The sequence below is a fragment of the Protopterus annectens genome, chromosome 13.part0 (assembly GCF_019279795.1).
Source record: "Protopterus annectens isolate FY-2018-M chromosome 13.part0, PAN1.0, whole genome shotgun sequence".
Taxonomy (NCBI): Eukaryota; Metazoa; Chordata; order Ceratodontiformes; family Protopteridae; genus Protopterus; species Protopterus annectens.
In genome coordinates, this window is record NC_056747.1 from 849,829,251 (window position 1) to 849,850,288 (window position 21,038).

The window sequence follows — 21,038 nt, forward strand, 5'->3', positions numbered from 1 at the left end:
GTATACTGCACCTGTGAATATCTTTGATGTATACTGCACCTGTGAATATAGTTGATGTATACTGCACCTGTGACTATCCTTGATATATACTGCACCTGTGAATATTAGCATATAAGTTTACAAATATCCAATGGATTTGGAAACTCGGAGCTCTTCAGCTGTTATTTAGTTTTATTTTGATATATTTAGATCATTCTTGGAAGTTCTAACAGAGAAATACAAATTGACTGCACACTTCTATTTATCTGGCTGTGTAGGTCTGATACTTGTAATAATATGTGCATGTGTGTGTGTGTGTGTGTGTGTGTGTGTGTGTGTGTGTGTGTGTGTGTGTGTGTGTGTGTGTGTGTGTGTGTAAATAGATATTACATCTATATTTTCTAACTTGCCAGCACTGTAACAATGACAGAAGTTCACTTTGTTTCTGTTTGCATTTTGATTTGAACAGTTTTGCAGTAGGAGCTGGATTTTATCACTAATAAAAAAGCTTGTTTAACTTTTTAAAATGCCATGTTTAATGACTACTTGTAGTAAAGTTGCATAATGGACATTTCATAGTATATTTACCTTTCCCATCTTACACATGCACTTAGACTGAAAATAGCTGTGGCATGACATTAGTTTTTTGAAGTGCTTACTGCAATGTATGATACATTTTATTAGGAATAAAAAATACTTTGGCATAAAGAAACATAAACTTACTGAAGTGTGCCTTCCTAAGGCTTTGCATTGACTAACACTTATTTCTACCAAGCAGTTTTGGGGTACATCACTACTTTATTCTTTACTTTCCATTTACGGCATACTTTCATGTTCACAATCTTTCCACATATAGTTGTGAGGATAAAAACATCAATATGCAATAGCATCTGTCTCTGGTTGCAGATATGTTATAGCTGTATTTAACAAACTGGATATTGTATTTAATTAGAAAAATAGTATATTGTACTGGAATATGACAAGTGAGATCCAGCACCCTGTCTGACTACATAAGGATGTTCACAGCAAATCTATGCAAAGTAGTGTGCTATAAAGTAATGTGATGTTACACACATATTCTCATGCTGTGTGCTGATTAAAATACCATATCATGATGGAACCATAAGTATTTGACATACAGAGGAGTTCACTGTAGTGAAAAGAACATTTACTGTGCTTCTGCCTTACAATGAAACACGTGCATGGCTTCCTACATTTTGACTGTCCTGTGTCTGATGAACTACAGCCACTACCATGAGTTCCTGTGCTGTTGACCGTCTGGAAAGTGACATTTTTTTGTAATTATTTCATTTCAATTTCAGTATTAACTTTCACTTTCAAAACCTTTTGAGGTATATTTTACCATAAGGTTTGAGTATCTATTCTATTTAGTCTCAGAATTGTAGTTTCAAGTGACATTTTCTAAATCAGTTGTGAAAATACTCCTTTATTTTAACATACATAAGACGACTGATGGTAGACAGTACTTAGTTTTAAGATTTTATTGACATTGTAGCTTAATCAATATCCTACATAATTACTTTGTTTTTCAGAGGTCATAACAGTCTGAGAGATAATTACCCTACCCTTATACTAACTACCTACACGACATCATAGATTATGCAACAAATGCCAAGCAAGCAATAATGGCCAACAGGGTATGTATTATTGAATTACAGACATATGTTGCCTTCCTTCTTCCCCCTTACAGGTGATGCACAACAGGTGTCCAAGGTATCACTGACTTCCTGTTTAAATAAAAAAAAAAACTGGGTATCTTGTATAACAATGCTGAACCACTTGTGATGATAGTAGTAATTTAAGATTACAAAACATTTACTGCTTGGAAATTGCTGGACATTTTTAGCTGGCATAAAGACCATTACTGATGAGGTGCACAATGTTTTTCATATGTGCTGCACAATGGCAGACCAGAACACCTAGGCAGATGGTGCAAACAATTCCGTTTTTTTTCTGTAAATCAGACTTGTGTTTTTAGAAATCCAGGTAGAAATATAACATTTCCAATATAAATAAATTAAATGATTATGTTTCTGCACAATAATTTTAAGTTGCACTTTACGGTGGCTGGTGCTGAATCTGCTCGCCCCAACCAAGACATTATGCTGAAAGTTTCTGAAATTCTAACCCATAGCACTAGAGCTCCAGTTTGATTTTTTTCTGAATCCTTCCCACTCTTTCCTTGTTGTGGTTTTAAAAAGCTGTGTCTCTGGCTTCCAGCCATTATAGTAATTTGACTTCCAAAGCCTCCCCCCTCATGGCTATTGTCAGTTGTGTAACCTATTTAACTACTTTCCCACCCATTGTTATCCATGGATCCATGATATCAAGTCCCCACCCAGCAAACCAGTATTGTACTTAAGTAAACTTCCCTCACTACAAATTGTCTCCTGCTCATTTTCCCAGAGCTCCCACCTGCTTGGCACTTTAGCCACACTCTTACGGGGTCCTGAGTTAATCCTGCTTCATCCTTGGCAGATAAGAGCTTTATTTTATTGTTTTGTGCTTTACTTAATAGTTTAGAGTATTACTGATTTATTTTTTATTTATTTGTTGATTTTGCCTTTAAATAATTCAAAAGATCTCTAATACTTGAAATTGCCTTGTCAAGGTAATTAGTTTATGTTGCTTTGTTGTAGTACTATACTTGTAAGGAATCTTTCTTGGTGTTTTTACATCAACGGGTTAACAGTACCCTGTACAGACAAAGATGCCCAGGAAGTAAATTTTATCTATAAAACTAACATTAGAACTGCAGCTTGTAACTTAGTGTGGTAAATAATGCCATTGCTTGGAGACAAGCTTAAAGCAACTAGTTTGCACATTAAACAGCACCACTATCAAATTGTAGCACAATCTAGCCTAGTCTAGTGCCAAACCCCAAGGATGACCTAAATAGACCTTTGTAAAACCCAGTCCATAACCTACAGTAGCCCACACAAATACAGGTCCGGACAACATGAATATGCAATTTCCAAATGTCTCCATAGCCAGATTGGTAGGTATGGGCATCTTGACACAATGTACCAATAGTCTCATGTTGACAGACCACCATTTAATCTTTAAAGAAACAGACACAGTATGCAAGAGATGGACATACACAATTTCACTGGAGGCAAAAATCTCACATACAAACAGGTTTGTCAAGAACACACACACACTCTACATCCACCACATATAGTGTCCATCACACACACATAGATCAACTTATGCTGAGGCACTAGAAAGCAATCTTCCTAAACTTCAATGATCTTCTAAGTCTATAAATGGCAGAGTTTATCCTCAGCAATCCCTAAAACAGTCACCAAAAGCAACACCAAACACCACTGATATGCCTACACCCAGTGGAGCCCCAAGAGCAAATCCCATAAGACAAGCAAACACACTGCCCAGGACTCTTGTCATGGGGGACTCCATTTTATGATACACAGTCATCCCACTCACCAGACTGAACAAGGAGAAGATAATGGTTAGTTGCTTATCTGTAGCCAGGATCTGTCAAGTAACACATACACTCAAGTCACTAAACCACAGGTACCAGTATGAGTCATAGTACATGTGGTTGTTAATGACCTGAGATGTTCTTCCCTGGACTATATGAAAAAAAGCATTGTTGGTCTCTCTGAACATGTGTCTCAGGCAGGTATGTGCCTTGCACTGAGCAGCATTCTACCTTCATCAGAGATGACGTCACAGTATGAGCAAAAGATGACTGACTTCAGTAATTGGCTTAATTTCTAGCATCTTTCCCAGGGGGTTCAATATTTCTCAGCATGGGAGGACATGGTTAATAAAGCACGTTGATTCGCAAAGGATTGTCTGCACCTGTCTCCCCTAGACTTCCAAATACTGGCTAAAGCTTTATCCACCCCCTTAGAGCCTTGACAAACCTATCCACATAGTAGATAAAACCCAAAGAAACCTAAAGATGTTACTGCTCAAGGCTAGGAGCCCAAACAAGAAACTCCACACCCTACAAGCTCTCCTCAATCTGGAGATATAGACATCTGTGCCATTATCGAGACATTTTTCAAATCCCAGAAAGTACTCTGGCAATACAAGGCTTCATTGCCTTCCACACATTTAAACCATCAGCTGCACAGACAGGGACACAAGGAGTGGTTTCAATCTATATTAGCAATAGGAATACCTCTAGGTTGGTTAAAAAGAATGATGCCCTGGAATTTATCCACATGCAAATCACCATAGACAAAGTCTCATACCATATCCTAGCAAGTTATAGGTCATTCTCTATGTCCCAAGACTCCCACAGCCTACTGGAGACACTAACCATTAAACCAAATGCCCTATTCATGGGAGACTTTAACTACCTGTTTATAGACTGGAAAACATACACTGCCTCATACTTGCAGGCACAATGACTCCTGGACACATATACCCTGGCCAGACAGTGCATACATCTACCAGAGTTTCAAACAAATGGGATCTGGTACTCACTAAATGGGAGAGCACTGCAACTACCCTCCCCATGCCACATCCTCACAGGTGAGGTTGGAATACAAAGCCATCGAAATAAAAATCAACTCTGTATCCACAGCAAACCCTGTAACAGTTAGGAACTATGCCAAAACAAACAATGTTCTATTAAGCAATAGTTTTCAAGATTCAAGTGCCCCTCCTAACACCAAGTTAACAGCAACTAATGTGGAATTGTTCACAGAGACCCTGTACAACCATGTACATGGCTATATAGAGGTTGCTGAACCTACTAGAAGTAAGCCCAAAAAAACTCTAAAAACAAACCATACTGGTGGAATCTTAAACTTAATAGGGTATTTAACAAAATGAAAAAAGTCATGACTAAAATCAGAAAAAACAACTCCCATAATTACAGAAACTCTGTAATTAATTTAAACAGGAAACTAAGAGGACTAATTAAGTCCAACAAGGCCAATTATGTGGTCAAGATAACCTCGCAGGCTAAAGACAACCACAAGGCCTTCCACAACTATGTCTGAAATCTCAAAGGCAGCACACATCAGTGTTCTGAACTCGTGGTCAATGGTACCACCTTCAATGACCAGAATGGCACATCAAATTTGCTGGTGGCAAATTAATCTTAAACTTCACCTCTCACTCCCCCCCTACTTCCTCCCATGAAATACCTACTAGCATAAGCCTCCCCCAACTATTAGCAGTGAGCAGGTCCTGGTGGGATTTGCCAAGGTAAAAAATACAGCCTTTAAGGGCCGTGAAAATATCCTAGGATGCCTCCTAAATAGCTTGAAACATGACTTATCATGATTACTTGATTCACTTTTCAACTACAGCCTCAAAACAGTCTTTGTACCATTTGAATGGAGGACTGCAGCAGTTATCCCACTTCACATTTGTGGTCTATCAACTGACCCCAGAAACCACACACCTATTAGTCTAACTTGCCTAATATGCAAAGCCATGAAAAGAGTTATCATGGAAATGATAAATAAATACATGGGCAACCTTCAGACACTGGACCCAACCTAGTTTAGGTTTGTCAAGGGATGGTCATGCCTATCAAACCTGGTGTATTTCTTTAAGAAGGCCAAACAGGCAATGGATGAGGGGAAAATGGTACATACTGCCTATATGGACTTGGGTAAGGTGTTCAAAACTATACCCCACTCAAGTATAGTTTTCAAACTCACAGAAGTAGGTATAAACTACTACATAACTTGCTGGATTACCAAATGGCTCAGGGACAGGAAACAGGAAGTCAGGATTGGTGAGATCACCAAAAGACTGGCCACCAGCAGGGAACCTCAGGGCTCTGTGCTGGGACCACTCTTATTTGCATCTCCTTCTTGAATGTAAAGGCTAATGTCAAGGGCCTGTGATTGACCAAGTTCAAAGATGGCTATAAATTGGGTGCTATCATAGATTCCGCCATGACACAAGCATCTTACAAGCAGTTTTAAAATAGACAAATGACTGATGCCAAAGTAATGGATTAAAACCCAGTGCCAAGAAGTGCATTATAGTGCCTTTTGGGAAAACTGCCATCCAGGCTAATTACTTCATTAATAAGACACCCCTATGAGTTGGCCTGATAGACAGCAATCTGGCCTTTGACCAACATGTGGCCAGTGTAGTAAGAAAGTCATTGTATGCAACCCAACTTATAAGGGTATGGCATCCAGGTCCAAGGAAGTCATAGTGCCAATTTATAGGACCCTTATCAGACCCATCATTAAGTACAATGCTCCTTTTGGCATGCACTTGACCAGACATATGCAACAGCTGTAATACCCCAGAGGTTTCTTACCAGGAGAATCCAGGGTATAAACACATTGTCCTATATGGATCGATTTAAAGCCCTATCTTTATATTCAGTTTCTACAGGTTACTGAGAGACGATCTAAGCCTGGCATACAAGGCATCCTTGGATCAATCTCTGATGGACCTTTTTCACATCTGCAAAACAAACAACATTGGAACCACTAGATCCATAGATTTAGATTTTGCTTGTGACATAAATAAGACATGCTGATGAGACAGATAAGTGTCTCAAGAATCCCCATGCTATGGAACAAGCTCCCTATCCATTTGAAACAGAGTCCATCCTTAACCCTATTTAAGTGTAATCTTCACCAATGGATGGTAAACTGGAAATCACCCTAGGTCTGGCCCCCATGTCTCTGACAGACAGAGGGAGTCTGTATCCCCAAACTAACATACCCCCCCACATAACCCCAAGAAACTTCCTAACATATTCCCTCCTAATATACTCCCATGATATACAGAGGCACAGCTGGGTCAGGTTGCATAGCTAGGCTTAGAAAATCCCTCATTGTCCTGTAGCCTGGTATATACCTATGAACCAATGAACAACTACCCATGTGTCTGATATCAAAATATAACATGTTTTTATCATTGGTAACTTTGTACATTTGTTTTTACAGAGGATGAACCAATGGTGTGCATTTTATTACTCTGCACTTCACTTTTTAAGAAACTGGGTAAAAGATGTATAAGTTATTAATGTGCTAATGGTGGTCCTTTATAGTGCTGGTTGCTAGACCGTAACATCATGCTAACATGCAGTTATAATAAATAAATTAATAAATGTATGTATGCATACTATATGCACGCATATGTGTATCTGAATATATCTACATACACACACACACACACACACACACACACACACACACACACACACACACACACACACACACACACACACACACACACACACACACACACACACACACACACACATACACGCACACACACACACACACACACACACACACACACACATACACATATATGGGTCTATGTCAGATGACTGACTTTTCGTAAACTTGAAAAAAATATTGAATAGACCATATGATCAAGTTTCCAAAACTCAAACATCAAAAAAAAAAAAAAAAAATACAAAAACCTACCTTTTTATACATTTTTGCACTGGGACAAAGGCCCCCCTGCACCCCCCACTCCCTGCAAATTCTATACATAAACTCTGAGATCGCACTGCTGAAAACTCAATCAACTGATCGGGACCTGTATACATATATACCATATACACACACACACACACACATGTATATATATATATATATATATATATATATATATATATATATACATATATATATATATATATGTGTGTGTGTGTGTGTGTGTGTGTGTGTGTGTGTGTGTGTGTGTGTGTGTGTGTATATATATATATATGAAATTTTAGAATTCATGTCCTATATTAATTCATGTACATTTTCTTTTTCTTACCACATACTTACACAGTGAGTGAGGGATGAATTTCCAATTATCTAGATGCAACACTTAGGAAGGGGTATTTTTTCTTCTTAAGTTGAGGAAGGCAACTTTCCAACTTTTTCCAACTCTTTCTTATTGGTGACTTTGAGAGTCCTTTTCCAAAAAGAAGAAAGAAAGGGACATCCAAGGGGTCGAGAATGTAGAGCACGGATGAATTTTTGAATGAAAGGTTTTTTTGAAAGAACTTTTTGAAAGAACTTTGGGGTACCTACAACCCCACAGCTAACAAAACAAAAGACAAAATGCAGTGAGAGCTGGGCTGAGGGTACTGGGCACGGGCTTGGGTTGTTTGTTGTTTAGGCAGGTAGGCAGGAAAAACAAAATGATGGGCATAGTAGCTTTGCTTACTCCTACCTATACTAGTTGAACAGTTGGAATGAATTTTGTTTTTTTGAACTATTGGCTTTTTCCCCTCTTCAGAGAATTTTCATGACATTATTCCAGAGAAACCAAGTTTTGTAAAAGAGAAGGGACATGAATTTGAAGGGTTAAATCAGTAAAAAATCATCTTTCAACTAATTTTTTTGTTGTTTTAAAATAGGCACACATAGGTGTGGTGCCCATGTTCTGATTATTAATGATAGTAGTGTATATATATATACACCTCAAGGAACTTTAAGGTCCCCACAACTATTATTTATAATTGTGCAACCAAGGTGGTTTGGTTTATATGGATCTGTGTTCTATGTTGGAGTTATATATAGGGAAGACAGAAGGCCTTTAAATTAAGAATTTATGAACATGTAAATGGAATACAGAGAACTGCAGTTAAAATTTTTAAAATTCTAGGTAGCTAGGTCCCCAGGTTTAGTAGTATTTATATAAGTGTACAAAACTTAAAAAGTTTAAACTGTAGTGTGTGTGTGTGTGTGTGTGTGTGTGTGTGCAGCCTGTCATTTGTGTGTGTGTGTGTGTGTGTGTGTGTGTATATATATATATAGACTTGTTAAGATATATATATATATATATATATATATATATACATATATATATATATATATGTATGTGTGTGTGTGGGTGTGTGTAATCTATACATACACCCACACCCACACATAGGCATGCATGCACAATGTCTGTGTGCATATATCCGTCTATGTATACATATATATATATATATATATATATATATATATATATAGAGAGAGAGAGAGAGAGAGAGATGTAACTAATCACTGCCTAGAGTACAAAGTAAATTTTATGCTTGTAGTAGACTATTTTTTTTGATTTTCTGGTAAATCACTGAGTATTACAGCTGGTTAGTAGTGTCAGATATTAGAGTTTCCTACTTCTTATGATTCATAAAATGCATGTTGACATAAAATCTGTTGTTCTATTACTTTTTAAGTGAATTTAAAGTAATATAAAAAAAAATGTTCCTGATTTTAGGCCTTCATTTCTTCCTGTTATTTTTGATTTTGTCCCTATTTTTTGAGCAAAGAAATTGAGGGCTATGTCACAGAACAGACTATAAATTTTATTAGGAAATTGTTGTTATCAAGTTACAAAACTAAAACTCTGTCCTTGAAACATGTACTTGCCTTTGGTAAATATTTAGGTCAGAACTCAGTGAGACTGCATTTAGATGAATATTTAACCTAAGCTTTGCTTGTCATTTATTCTTCATTTACTTTATTGCATATGTGGGTGAAACAAAGGGAAATCAGCATGTCTGCTAGTGTGGGAGGTCAACACAGATACCTCATAATAAGGATAAGTTCATTTTTGTATGCCTTTTTCCTTCCAGTTCTAAGTTTGCTTTTGGTTTCTTGGTGTCACATTGTGTATTTATATACCTTATAGGCCACTGCACGTCATATAGGAATGTCATGAAAGATAATTGATTTCCCAGTCTTTACCAATTCCCATCTTGGTGATTAATTTTTTATGATGATTTTTCTCATTCTTTAAAGTAGGCGCTCAGTGATGTGCTCACACTGACTAGGTCCCTTACTTAACCAAATGGACTAAAACTCCTCTTGCCCATCTGGAAGAATTTCATCCCTCAAGAGGTTGCTCTGTTGGCGGACATCCCATTTCACTCAACCTCTATCTGCTGTATGTGTTTAAAAACTGTCACTATGATGCTCTCCTGTCCTTCTTATTGTCCCATGTTAAGGCAGACCCTGTCGCTCTTTGGCTAGACATTACTAAGTTATCTTCAAGTGGTCCCTGTAACTGGTATATAAGTCCCAACACCCCCTCTTTACTCACATTAATTTCTACACTTCTCGCACTTTAAAGTTTTACCACTAGCTTTGCATTGTGCAACTGTAAGCCTAGCACAAACATCTGAAAAAGAGTTATAATCAAACAACTGTAAGTAAAGAAAAAAAATAAAACAAATTGTCTACAGTGAACTGTTGACAACTAGTTGTTTTATATATAACTGGTAGCATTAAAAAACAAACAACTTAATGATTGTTTGCCTTTGATTATTCTCCACTGACCTGATGGTGTATCCCCACTCCGTTTGCTCTTGCATGCACTCAGGCTTACTCTGGTTCCCTACCCTACCCCCATTCCCACCCAACCCTGCTTCCATTACCTTTATACTCTATCCTTTAAAACCACTCCCTTTTTCTTCACCCTCTCTTCCTGCAAAACCATCCTATCACCACCAACTTCTCATTATCTCTCAAACCCCTCCCACAACCTAACTGTACTGCTACCTACCTCTTTCCTTAACTCTTACTATTCCTCCTAACAAATCTATTTACATAAACTTGCTTTATTTTACTACACTTCAACTAACCTCCCCACATCCTTACATCCTTCTAGTCAAAATGATATATCTACTGCTCTCTACAACACAGCTTATTCTACACTCAATCTCTACATCCTACCATCATTCCCTAACTAACTTTTAACATGGCCCTACTCTTCCATGCTTACATAGTCTTCCCTCAACATCCTATTCATTGCCTATCGCATCCAGTCTTTTCTCTCATCTTATTACCCATCTACATAAAATTAAACTATCCCCTCAGCACACTTTATCAATCAAACTTAAGTCCAAATAATTTTATCTTAACCTTCCCCTCTCTAGACCAAAGGTCTTAATATTTAACTTGCTTTTCTGCAGGGATATACACCCCAACCCAGGCCTTGCCACTTACTCCACTCTTCTCTCCAATCCCATTACTCACTCCTCTCCACCGTTCACCCCTCTAACAAATACTACTTCACTTACCAGAAACCTCAATATCATAGCTCTCTATACCAGTAGTTTCCTAAACAATGTCACTGAATTACACTCCTGGATATCACTACACACCCCTGATATTCTCGCCATCTCTGAAACATGGTTAAAACTCCATATATCTGATAGTGAAATCTTACTCCCTGGCTACAACATCTTCCACCAGGACAGACCCAATAAAAAGGAGGAGGAGTGTCAATACTACACTCAGAACATCTCTCCCTCAATCCTCTACCACACACTCTACCCAATTTTCACCCAGCTGAAATCATCATTGTCAACTATAATTTGAACAATCAAAATTAACTAGCCACTGCTTCCATTTATATACCTCTTGGCAACAGCATCCCTACCATTGAGCTCTTTCTTGCATGGATCTCACAAACTATCTCTTATGAAACCATAACATTAGGTGATGTTAGTATTGATTGAAATAGTCTGTCATCTAACTCCCCCATAGCTATCATTAATCTATTTTGCTTGTTCCAACTCATCACTGTCCCTACTCGTATAAATCAACAATCCAGTACTAGAACTACACTTGACTGGATTCTCACCTCCAACCCTAACCACTACCATAACCCCTCTATAATTCCTGACTCACTTAGTGATCATCTCCCTACTTCCATCCAGAGGCACTCTCCCCAAACATCTAACTCGCATGTATATATACACTGCCGCAACCTAACCAACTTCAACTCTGATGCATTTAATCAAATACTCTCCATCATGAACTGGTCATTCCTTTTTGACGTCTCCCTTGAAGAAACTGTTCTAAAATTTTACAGCATCTTCCTTCACACTCTTAATTTCTTGGCTCCCCTCAGGACAATTAGGGTTAAATCCAACTTCACACCCTGGATAAGTAAAGACACTCTCTCCCTCATGCACAGAAGAAACTATGCTTGGAAAACCTGGTATAAACTCAAAACTCTTCCCAATCTCCAGATCTATAGAGAACTTTGTAATTTAACAAAAAAAAAAAAAAAAATCAACCTAGACAAAAAAAAAAAAAACATTTTATATTAATTCTCAGTAAACCTATCACTCTAACCCCAAGAAATTCTGGAATACCATCAAGAAGCTCTTACACCCAGGGAATTCATCTGCACTAAATCCCTCCCCTAATAGCCCTATCTCTGAGACTGCCATTCTTCTGAACACCCTTTTCATAGACTCAATACAGAAATGAACTAGGACAGACACCAATACCCACACAGATACCCCCATCCTCCAACAGAACTTCCTTCTTTCTTAAGTCTATCCCTACTTCTTATATCAGATTACTAATCAACAAACTTAAACCCTGCTACCCTTCTGCTGACAATTTGCCACCTTTCTACCTCAAATTAGCAGCTTCTTCCATTGCCTATCCCATCTCCATACTTATCAATAAGTCATTTCAGGAAAATCTTGTTCCTGATATCTGTAAGAAATTCTATGTTATTCCCCTACATAAAACAAGAAACTCCACTGATCCCTCTAATTTCAGGCTTGTTGCTATTCTGTCTCCCCTTTCTGAGATTCTTGAAAAGTGCATACATAAACAGCTCATTACACATCTCGTTCAAGAAAATCTTCTCACCTCTACACAACATGTTTTTCACCCTCATCACAGCACAACCACCTCTCTAATATCCTTTACTCATTCTATCTCTGCATCTCTTGACAATAACAAATTATTCTCATGTCTGTTTCTCAACATCTCTAAAGCCTTTGACACTGTCTCACACAACCTTCTTCTCTCCAAACTTGCTTACTTTAATCTTTCCAACTGTACTCTTAGCTGGTTCTCTAGTTACCTATCAAATACACTACAGTCTGTTAAATGCCTCTCTGCAACTTCCCCATTCCTCTCCGTTCAAACCGGGTCTCCCAAGGCTCTATCCTGGGGCCCCTATTATTCAACATCTTTACTAATAATGTCTACCAATCCTGTCCACACTCCTTACATATACAATATGCTGATGACTCTACTATTATTTCTACTTCTGGCAATCTACCTCACCTATTCATCTTCACCCAAGAATCTCTGCACTATTTTGAAAAATGGCTGAGAACCAACTAACTTGTACTTAACCCTAATAAAACAAAACTCCTCCTCTTCCTCCCCAAGTCTCTTTCTCTCCAAAACCACTAATCCACCTTCTCAGGTTCCTCACTAAACAGCACTATTATCAGTGTGGAACCCCCACACTAAACTACTCAGGGTTTTCATTGATGATGAACTTAAATTTGACATTCACATCTCAATAACTGTATCAAAAAGACCCACCAAAAATGCAGACTACTTTATAGAAACAAAAAATTCCTAACACAAAAATCTAAACTGTTCTTAGCTCAGGCATACCTACTCCCTAGCCTATTATATGCTGCTCCAATCTTAACTAACCTACATAAGAATCTTTTAACTAAACTTGAAGTCATATACAATAAAACAGCTAGATTTCCCAGCAATCTCCCATTTTGCTCACACCACTGCCTTTTTCTAAACAACTCCACTGGCTAGAATTTCATCATCAACTCCTCCTGCCTCAGCTATACCTGACTCACTTGATCCATTAGCAACCCTTAGCCTGACCTACACTTGCAACTCTCATCACTCCCTATGTTCCTAACTGTGAACTATACAGCTCTAACAAACATCTCCTGCAAATCTACAAACCCAATAAATCCATTGGCAAACTACTCTGTTATCACTCAGTCACCTCTGCTTGGAACAAACTTCCTCTCTATATTCGATCACCTCATAAAACAAACGGTTTCAAGCAAGCAATAAAGGGGTATCTGCTAAACTCCTGAACCTGCTCCTGTACTGATCCAACTTAAATTCTACTTCCCACTGCCTCTATTCTCCTCTGACCTGGAATGCTTTAGCTTCATAAGTCGGTGGCTCTATAGGATATATAAATTTATCTATATTCAGTGTTGAACCCTCACAAACCCTCACAGGCTTTCCTCATTACTATATTCTCCTCTCTGTCTCTACAAGCTATTTCTTTGTCTCTTTCTATATCACTAACAGGGTTCTGTGCAACTGCAAATAGCTATACAGCTACTATCTTATTTCACTTCACTGGCTTTTACTGTTAACTTCTGTGGTGCAACTGTTTTTCTTAGGCTAAGTCTTTCTCTCACTATTGTAATGATTTATAATTTGATTATGTTGTGACATATCTCTGCTTAAATGTATTGTTACAGAATTTTGTATAATTCTTTTTCTAACTTTGAGTAGGACCAGAATGTATTTTTCTTAATATATTTAATGTTCTATTGGAGCTTTTCACCCCGGGGCTCTGCTGAAAAAGGGCACCTGCTCAGTCAGACTAACCCAGATAACAAATGCCAAATAAATAAATAATAATAAATAAATAGCTTAAAGAATGGTAAATAAGTTTAATTGCAGAATGAGAATGCCTAATTTTTAAATCAACTGAAACAAAATGTGTCCATCTCCTTTTCTTCTAGTTACTGTACATAGAAATAGATCCCCACACCCTTTAAGTAAGTAGCTGGTGAAAAGGTTTTTTTGGATTACAGGTTCAGCATAGAGCACTATTTTGTTTTCTGTAGGGCTGTACACATATTTCTGGACTGTTTTGTTTTCTGCAGGGCTGTACACATATTTCTGGACTATTTTATTTAATGCAGGGCTGTACACATATGTCTGGACTGTTTTGTTTTCTGCAGGGCTGTACACATACGTCTGGACTGTTTTGTTTTCTGCAGGGCTGTACACATATTTCTGGACTGTTTTGTTTTCTGCAGGGCTGTACATGGACTGTTTTGTTTTGGACTGTTTTGTTTTCTGCAGGGCTGTACACATATTACTGGACTGTTTTGTTTTCTACAGGGCTGTACACATATGTTTGGACTGTTTTGCTTTCTGGAGAGCTGTACACATACTTCTGGCCACAAATCATTGTAATAAAACTATCCTCCACACCAGAGGTTCAACCTGCAGTCTGGAGACTTAATGTTGGCAAGATACTTCTGTCTTTGTTTACTGTCTCAGGTTCCTCTTTGTCAGGCTAAGACCCTCATTTAAGATATCATATCTTTTTCATTTAATTGCTTTCCAGACCTCCTTGCTGTTCCCTGTAACCCTTACTCCCTTTTCTGAGTGTCTTATGATTGCCAGCATCAGAGGTCTCTTCAATATTGCTGGTAGAGGTCTAACACCGTTCATATATCCTGATGTCTGAATTTACAGTTTCTTCCTGTGTGTACCTCTGTTTATTCAACAATGTGCTCTCCTTAGCTATGCTTAGATTAGTGACTCAGATTTGTATTTTTAAGCCTTTCCCACTACAAAAAAAATAGCTTTTACATGTTGTACTTGGTCACTTTTCTCTCTCATGTTGCTGCTTGTAACATTTTCTGGACTGATTTTTATGTATACTTTCTCTATAATACATGCTGCATTATTATTTATAAAGTGCTGGTTGGCAAAATGTGAAATATACAACTGTATGCAGTCCAGCCTTTTTTAAAGTACTTTTTTGGACAAATTCTAAATTAAGTTTAATATTCTCACTCTGCTGGTGCTCTTGGTTTGTTTTTTCACCACACACTCTAACCTGTGCTGAAATACTATCACAGAAATAGGCTTAAAACAAGACACATTGATATGACATTGGAAAACTGAAAGTTGTGACGGAAGAATATGTTAGCGGAGCTGTGACTACACTTCAGAGAAAAATTGCTGTGTGATCATTACCCTTCAGAGTTAATGTCAATTATGAAAGATAAAAGAGAAAAGAAAACAAGATGAGGGAAATGCCACATATACATATATACTGACCAAAGAGAATAAAGTCATTTAATTCAAAAAAGAAACATTTGTTCAGAATAAAAGTAGATCCAATGCTGTTTTCTTGAGGTTTAGTAGCTCATAGTATAGTTTAGTGGATATGTGAACTAATTATATCAGACAAGGCTTGGTTATATTCCCACGGCCTTCTTTTACAAACCACAGAACGTGAGGCAAGTTAGTTAATAAAAACAGAAATTTTGAGTTATCCCTGAAAACAGGTGTTTATGCACCTAGTTTATTTTACCTACTTAAAAACGGCAGCACACATACATATACAACATATTTCCTCAATGCTTGATGACTTGGTAAATCCTGAAAGTAACAAATACCTCCAATGCTCATTGCACCCATTTTCAGTATGATTTATTCTGCATATTTATAATACTGCTGATACAACATATTCAGCTTTTGTTGCATCCTTTTTTGTAACAGATAGGTACGTTTGTGATTCTAAATTGAGCTAATAGATCATATCATTTCCTAGCTGTAGATTTGGAAATGTACACATTGATGACAGATTAATAAAACACATACACAGATATACACTTGCATGCAGCTATACTCTCAAGTACACACATTTTCACATAGATTTGGAAATGTACACATTGATAACAGATTAATAAAACACATGCACAGATATACACTTGCATACAGCTACACTCTCAAGCACACACATTTTCACATAGATTTGGAAATGTACACATTGATAACAGATTAATAAAACACATGCACAGATATACACTTGCATACAGCTACACTCTCAAGTACACACATTTTCACATAGATTTGGAAATGTACACACTGATAACAGATTAATAAAACAAATGCACAGATATACACTTGCATATAGCTACACTCTCACATACACACATTTTCAACACACACACACACACACACACACACACACACACACACACACACACACACACACACACACACACACACACATACACACACACACACACACACACACACACACACACACACACACACACACACACACACATTGTAATCATATTTAAATTTTATCTCTACATAGCAGCTATTAGGGTTACCACCTGTACTACTTTGCGAGGGACAGTCCCTCTTTGGTCAATTGTGCCCTGCAAAAAAACTGAACAAATGGCAAATGTCCTGAGATTTTAGGACAAAAATATTTCCTATATTTTATGTAATAGTTTATGTAATAGTTGCATAAAACAGTTATTCTGTATCTGAAACACCTAAATGTTATAAGAAACAGAATAAGCAACTAAAATGCTACAAGAATAAGCCTTTATTTAGGCAAGAAAATGAAGTTATGTCCTTTGTACTGGCCGTGGGTATGTTTCACCTTGCAAAATCTGACATTTGTACCAAAAATGTCCCACTTTGGGCATTTGAAAAGGTGGCAACCCTAGCAGCTATTGATACGTATTATAGTGTTATTTTAACAATGGAAAATTCTGGTAGTCTTCAGTGTTGAAAGGGACCAAGACATGGTAAGAAGTAGACAGTAGTTAGTGGGCATGTGCCTCTGTACAAGTACAACCTGCTGCCCTGCTGTCATCATCATCATCTTGTGACTCCTGCTATGCTGTTGACTTGATGCATATAAATGACTGTAAGTACAGCCATCTGGGGTTTATGTCTTACTGGGGAAAACCCAAATCACTAGTCCATTTTCACATGGAAAATAATTTTAGCTAACAAGAATTCCTTTTTAACATCTCTTTGGAAACAAATGAGGTCTGAGGAGACAAGATGTAACCCTGCCTCACTGAGCTGACAGTAGTGTTAAGCGGCCAGTATTCTCGCTACTCTTTGTAATGATGACAGTAGGAAAATTAATATATTCATTGGTGTTCGCAGTACACTAGTCAAAACTACATTTCCCAAATCTCTCACTATTTAACCTGATCAATTAAATATAGTCTTCCTGACAAAAGATTTTATTTTCTCAAAAGAATCTGCAAAGTGTCTGTAGGGGAAGAGATTCCCCTCTAACCCAGCCCCGCACTCCTTACCTATATAACCAACCAACTCCGAGACTGTTTCATCTCACAGCAAAGGTTGTTTCCCTTTGTGCAGGATTCTGGAACTACATAGTGTTACACTAAAAGATGTGCTGTACTAAGTAAGGCACAGTACCTCAGGCAAAAGCAATAAAATGGTCAGATAGTGTGTATGTCACACAAATGTGCTCATTAGGAAGGTTTTTCTCATGGTAATAACCCAAAAAAGCAGTCTACAGCTGAGATGTCAGTTTTCCTTGATCTAGTTAGTTGACACTAAAAGAATCTTGTTTTCACAAACTACGCATCTGCAATCACTGCAACAGAAAAGAGTATAAAACTTCATGAAAAATGTGTGCTTCAAAACCTGAAGCAATCTGGATTCACTGGACTGATGATTTGTCAAACGGATCAATATATCTTTGATGAAGTGAATACGAAATGATATCACAGTGTAGCGGTGAATGCAACCTGCCTACATTTCATTAAGACTTCTGGCACTGGTCTACACTGCAGGTTAATAATTTAGCTGGGTAGCTAATGGATTTATCCATGGTTGGTCAGTGTAGACAGGAATCATTAGGAAAAAAAAATATCTGCAATGTAATTTCCTTGGTGGGAGGGAGACTGGAAAGTACATGGAAATCACTTTAGTTATACTTAATATTTTCATAAGGGCCAATACCAAGTTATTTTTTTTTCAAAAGGTCAGCTCAGTATAATAGTTTTATAAATGACATTAGAAGATCTACAGATTCTCCTTTATAAATTCCATATATAAAGTAAATGTTTGACACATTGGATACCGCAGATAGACAAAAAGAAATAAACTGGCAGATAAGAAAGCTTGAGAAATGGATGAAGAAGTCATATTATAATGCAGGAAACTATTTAATCAGGACATTGGATCACAAAAAGGTATGCACAAAGATTGTACTGACTCAGATAGTACTGGTAGCTATCAAGAAAGGAATGGTGACAGAATTTTCACAGTGGTGCAAATATAACAGTTAATTATTACTGGACATTTGAAAGAAATGGAAGAGTGCTGGGACAGAGAAGGAAGGGTGACTTGTGGGTGGTGGGGGTGAGAGAGGTAACATTATCTGTATTTCAGCTGCTGGTAGGCAGTGCAGTGCAAGATAAGCTGTACTCCTACATTACACAAATGCAAACACTTTGGGCAGTTCCCATTGTACAACCTGAATCAAATAAAATGCTTAAAATCAGTCAATTCGTTCAAATGATCCTACGATTTTCCATTCCTGAGACCATGGTATTTTGAACGGTATTTACTAGACTGATGAATGCTAACCATAGAAGGTACAAAGCCTATACTGAAATGCCAACAAGCAGAGTTTATCTGAACTCAAAATGAAACAGCATAAAAAAGACTGGGCTACAACAGATAGAGTTAAAATATTTCCTAGAATGATGTGGACTTGTGCTGACCCACTGATTTAAAGGAGTATTGCCATCTGTAATGTAAGCAGTGTCACAAGGTCCAAAAAAAAAAAAAAACACAGGTGCCAGAAAACTCTCTCAGGGAGGATCAGCCAGGTGGAAAAGTTATTATTCATGAAGTGTTGTCTGACAAGGTGTGGAATACGCAACAGTATGCAGTCCAACCTTTTTTAGTCATTTTTTGGACAGTGAATTATACTCTGTAAAAGGCTTGCAAAAGCCGAGGCGCTAGAGCAGTTGATCAGTTTGGTGTTTTTATTAAAACGTATTGGAGTGTCATTGGCCGCTGTTCTTTTCTTCGGTGTAATGGAATAAAAGATTCTAAAATATGTTTAATATTCTCACTCTGTTGGTACTCTTGGTTTGTTTTTCAACCACATACTCTAATCTGTCCTAAAACACTGTCACAGAAACAGGCATAATTCAGGGTGCATTGATATGGCATTGGAAAACTGAAAGTTGTGATAGAAGAAAATATGCTAGTGAAGCTATGACTACACTTCAGAGAAGGATAGCTGTATGATCGTTAGCTTTCGGAGTTAGTTTTGAAAGAGAAAAGAAAAAGAAAAACAAGCCCAGCGAAATGTCCACATATACAGACATACTGAACAAAGACAATAACGTCATCCGATTCACTAGTGGACGTTTGAAAAAAAAAATGGAAAAATGCTGAGGCAGAGGAGGAAGGGTGACATGTGGGGGGGTTGAAGGAGGTAACATTATTTATGCTTCAGCTGCTGTTAGGCAGTGCTGTGCAAGGCAGTTGTACTACATTAGACAAATGCAAACACTTTGGGCATCTCATTCAAATGATCCTACAATATTCCATTCCTGAGACCATGGTATTTTGAATGTTATTTACCAGACTGATGAATACTAACTATAGAAGGTGCAAAGCCTGTACTGAATTGCCAACAAGTAGAGTTTATCTGAACTCAAAATGCAAATTGCAGAAGAAAGATAGGGTACAACAGATAAAGTCAAAATATTTCCTAGAATGATGTGGGCTTGTGCTGACCCACTTATGCAAAAGGAGTATTCCCATCTGTAATGTAGGTAGTGTCCCAAGGCCCAACTAAAAGCACAGGTGCCAGAAAACTCTCTGAAGGTGGAAAACTTAAACGTTTGCACTTGGCAGAAAATATGCAATAGGAGGCATAGGCAAAATTCTGCAGCAGGATTCCACATATTTGCTTCATTGATTGACATCTTCATATGTCATGTTATATATTAGAGGAGGACAATGTAGGCATTTAAGTAAAAAACACTCTAAATGTTGTGCTTTATCAGAGATTGGGACTCTTTCAATTAAATGTCATTTAGGAATAGGGCAAATAGTTATCCATGGACATTAGGTTTGGGCCTGATTGCCTGAGCTCAGCAGAGGAGGAAGAATCTCCCCAAAAACATATTATGAAATCTGTGTGGGTCTTTTTATAGCAGACATGTAATAGCTTTCCATTGATGGGTGCAGACAGCAGAACAATAATATAGTTTGTAAGCAGAGAGAAAGAATGTTGGAAAATACTAGAACATGAAATGAAGGAGTCTGACTGTCTTACTCCTCGGATGATGGTGTATACAAACAAATAAATAAATAAATAACACTAAGCAGATGAGCTAGGCCAAGCACTCTTTTTATCGAGTAACAAAGATATTTGTTTCAAGAACTTTCTTTCAGTTTTACAAAGTCCTTCTAAACTACATACTTTGGTATACTCTATGAAAATGTGTTAGCCCTGTTCTTGTAGTACACAGAGACAAGAAATTGTGTAGCCATGATTGG